Source organism: Sinocyclocheilus rhinocerous, unplaced genomic scaffold (genome assembly GCF_001515625.1).
Source record: "Sinocyclocheilus rhinocerous isolate Xijiao unplaced genomic scaffold, SAMN03320098_v1.1 scaffold3777, whole genome shotgun sequence".
Lineage (NCBI taxonomy): Eukaryota > Metazoa > Chordata > Actinopteri > Cypriniformes > Cyprinidae > Sinocyclocheilus > Sinocyclocheilus rhinocerous.
In genome coordinates this window covers 77,976-82,950 of record NW_015661951.1, presented here as the reverse complement: position 1 = coordinate 82,950, position 4,975 = coordinate 77,976, and positions in this window count along the sequence as shown.

The window sequence follows — 4,975 nt, the reverse complement described above, 5'->3', positions numbered from 1 at the left end:
AATAAAGCTTTGCATATGGATCCACACGTCTCACGTCTCGTCAGCCCTGTAACAGTTTGGGTGTGCACACTGAAATTGAGCAGTGTAACTTTTATGTTTGGTTGGCTGCATTTTAGTTTGATTAATGGCTGAAATGTCAAGTTAATGACGCTAGAACTGATGTTGTGTGTTTTAATGATTTAATAAAATGAAGATATAAAGAAAATAAATGAAATGCTTTCAAAGTGTCACAAAAACGACGGTAGCCTATACTTGTCACACAGTTTTTTCTTTTGTTAATTATTTAAAAGAAATATCGGTAACAATTTTTATGAAGCCTATATTTATAACACATTATAAGGGTATTTTTAAGGCATTATAATGAATGCATAATGCATTATATAAACCTTATAATATGTTATATCATCTTATGAATAATCATAACAACAATTATAATACATTATAATGCTTACGCATTTGTGGTTATAAGTTTTAAGATTATGATCACAATTTCTTCCTGCCTATCGTCCGCCATATTTATTCTCAAGTCTCGAGATATTTTGCGAGATTTCCCGTGTTCACAGTCGGGACTCTGGTTGAAAATCTGTTGGTGTGTGGTGTGCTGTCTTTGTCACATCGCGGCACATCACACACTATAGGAGCAAAACTGTTAAATCTAGGATTTTTTGTCCTCATGTTTGTGGTCTCTCACATTTGGAAAATCTTATAAGATTTTAAAAATCTTTTAGTGTGTACCCAGCATTAGATTAAATCATATTAGAAATAAAACACTTTTTAAACGTAATAAAGCTTATTGAAATAATCCCTTGTCGCAGTATACATGCAAAGCAATAACCCGGTAATGCAGATAAACTGACTTCATTAAAAAATCAGGTTATTCCCCAGTAGTGACGTGAAAATGTAATCATTTGTGTTCCGTGTGTGAGTTGTGACGATAAATAAAGCATTAAACCCCCCAGAATATTCCAAAATGTCAGCAGGAAACATGTATGGACATTCTCTTCGATATATAGTGAATATATGGATGTTCTCTTCTCATACAGTTACAGATGTAGCATTTTGACTGGATCTTGTTTACTTTGGCTGCACAAGATGAGAACACAGTTTTATAATATCTTGTTTCAAAAAAGATTTTTCTCCTCCCCTAACACTAAACACTCGCTCAGGGGTGCGTTTCCCAAAAGCATCGTTAGCGAACTATGCTCGTTAGTTCCATTGAACTCTATTGGTAACGACAGAACTTGTGACCATAGTTGTTTTTGTTTGTTTGTGTCACGAATTCAGTCCATGGACTTCTGTTTATTCACCACCAGATGTCACCCTTTCCATTTACATTGACTCTCGCACTACACAAACTGTTGCATAGCACCCCGGACTACATTTCCCATCATGCTTTGCACAATTTGCACACTGCCCTGATTGCACTCATTGCACACAGCTGTTTCTAATTACCTCATTCACTATATAACACCCACTCTAACCACATTTCTCTGCTGAGTATTGTTTAGCCTGTACCCCTTTCCGAGTCTCCGTGTTTTCATTTATAATGGACTATATATCTTGACATTGTTTATTTAAGATCTGCACAGTATCTTACTACAGCTTGTAAGTGGTTAGGTGTGGAGTGTTTTTTGAGTGTTCCCTGTGAGGCTAATATTAATTTTAATGTGAGCTAGTTAATAATTTCAACTGGAAAAAAAATGCAATGTTTATATGTTAGGTTACATTTTATTTTCATGGTCCCCCTAGTCTATTGACTATAAGCAACTTTGCAACGACATGTCAACTAACTCTCCTTAGAGTATTAGTAGGCTTAGGCTAAGGTTAGGGTAGGAAGAATGTTGACATACTTGCAAAGTTACTTATAGTCAGTCTGTCTGTTGGGGAACCATCAAAATAATCAAACTTGTAAAGTAGCATAAGAAAAATGGCAAGATATGAGACTTATAATACATTATAACTATGAGAAATATAATCCATTGTAAAAGTGGATGCAACGTGTTCATTGTGTTATAAATCATCATACTCTTAAAAGCTATAACCACAAATAAACAAACATTATAACATATTAAAACTGTTCTTATGATTATTCATGAGTTGATATAACATATTATAAGGATTTTTATAATGCATTATGCATTCATTATAATGCCTTAAAAATACCCTTATAATGTATTATAAATATGGGCTTCATAGAAAGTGTTACCGAAATATATTTTGTGTATTCATATTTATTTTATTCCTGTTATAAACTTAATTTCAGTTTTTCTCCGTTCACAGAAGCATTGCAGGTGCATGATGCGGCGATGTGTGAATCCTCATGGTCTGTTGTTTATGCTGCTATTTGCACATATAAAACAAAATCCCTGAAAGAAGACGAAGAAAGAGCGAATAAAAGATAAAGTTGTCGGTCAGGAAAATAATCTAAATAAACAAAAGACTGTCATTATTATGGCTGAAACGATTAGTCAACATTATCGACAATGTCATCAATGAAAAAAATCTATGTTTTTGTTGTCGAGTAGTCATTTGATCTCATATAACCAAATGTAGCCTGCAATAATGTGGTTTGACCAGTGACAGCAGTGAGAAAGCAGCAGTTAAGAAAGCATCTGATTACAGCGATGTGGATGTTTGCACGAGCTCTGCAGTTCGGTACTCCAGTAAAGTCTAGTTGTCACGGTCAGGGTGTTGAGAGATCAGGCAGGGCGACGAAGATGACGAATAAACGGATATTTAATCAAGAAACAACAGGAGATCCAGACAGGGTAGACAGCAACACACAGGGTAACATTCACATCGACAGGAACACGGACATTGACATTGACATTGACATTTACAATAACCGACAAACTAGAATACAAGAGACAGGTGGGCTGGGCTCTGGGTCCGAAGTGGATCCGGCAAGATCCTCCACGGGGCCGATGGTGAGTGGCGACCCGTTTCTCACCAGAGTCCACTCCACAAAGGCGGCAAATTCCTCCCGAGGACCATCTTCGGACGACCGCGCTCTGCACTCGGCGTTCAAACTTCCCGCATAGAAAGGCGTCGTCCAGATAGCTGGTGACGTTAGCGACCATCAGGAACCGTCTGGTATGGTCCTCGAGAGTCCTGCCCTCCTGCTCCAGCAGGAGAAGGAGGAATTCGGGGCGCGTGAAGGGATCCATGGGGTCAACACAACGGAAAGAAAAACACTGCGGAAAAAACGGAAAACAAACGGAGGGGAGAACAACGGAAGTTAAACTCTTTTGGGTCGGTTATTCTGTCACGGTCAGGGTGTTGAGAGATCAGGCAGGACGTCGAAGATGACGAATAAACGGATATTTAATCAAGAAACAACAGGAGATCCAGACAGGATAGACAGCAACACACAGGGTAACATTCACATCGACAGGAACACGGACATTGACATTTACAATAACCGACAAACTAGAATACAAGAGACAGGAACTAATATAGGGCAGATAACGAGGGGCAGACAGGTGAGCACAATGAGGTGATTAACTACAAACAAGAACAGGAACAACCAAATAAGGACACAGAGGGAGAAACCACAATCCACAGTCCACAGGGGTGTGACACTAGTCACGTCACGTTTAGTTATATAGTACTTTACGCCAGTGTCACTTTCAGTTAGAATTACAACTTGATTTTCTGTTATAAAGCAGTTCTCCAGTGTTAAGCTAGCTAATGATAAAATTTGCTTATTAGTGGGGGAAATATTATTTCATTAAAGTGATGGTTTGGTTTGCAGGACTGTTTTGATTATCATATCCCTATAAGGTATTTTAAGATAAATTATATTGTGAATAAAACAGTTTATCCAAAAATAAAGCGTCTTATCACTTACCTTTATTTTGTGTCTTATCCATATGACTTACAAAAGGAGATGTTAGGCAGAATTATGTGTCATTCAGTTACTTTTTCATGTAGCTAATTAAATGGTGAATGAGAGAGTTTCTCTGTCAGCTCATTTTGTGTGCCAAATACAGAGCCGATCCTCCTTATACGCAAAGTATGCATGTTGCATAGGGCCCCCGAAACACGAGGGGGCCCCCTTCCTCTCAAAGATGATTTAATTTCAGTTTTGTTTTTGATTTTGGCCAGCGGGTATGAAAACATGAATGTTCCTTTAATGCGATGCGCTGTCGCTCTTTCTGCATAACATCCAAATCAGCCAAATCATGTAATGCCATATACAGTCTCCATGCCATTTTTGGTCGATACTAAAAAACGAGGTAAAAGCGCACTGAGTTGCAGAAGAGACACTGTTTCCCAAGCGCTTTTCATGTGCGCGATTTGAGACGGAGTGAAACTACTTTGCGCTTTTTTACTTACATTTTTCTTATTTTGCCTAAATATCATATTTTTTTCATTTAGTACTGCCCTTCCGAGGCTACAGAAGATACTTACGTGTTTCCCAGAAGACAAAATAATAAAAATTTATCCTGATCTTCAAATTCAAAAAGTTTTCAACCCCGACTCTTAATGCACGGTTTTCCTTCTGGAGCATCAGTGAGCACATTAAACAAGATTAATTTTCACTTATTAAATCTTAAAATACACTTATTTTGAATGATTTTTTTAAGACAACACACTAAACGCTGTGTCATTAAAGGGATAGTTCACCCAAAAATGAAAATGTGATGTTTATCTGCTTACCCACAGGGCATCCAAGATGTAGGTGACTTTTTATAAGACTGTCAGTCTTATAATGGAGGTGAATGGGAATCACGGCTTTGAGAGTCATAAAACATACACAAACAAAACCAAATTAAACCCTGCGGCTCGTGACGATACATTGATGTGTAAAGACACAAAACGATCGGTCTGTGCAAGAAACTGAACAGTATTTATATTGTTTTTTTACCTCTGATTCACGCAATGTCCGAACTGTCCTGAGCGCGTTCTTTACAGCCGGCGCGTGACGCGTCTTCTTCTTCTTGCTTTATGGCGGATCACAGACTTATAAGTG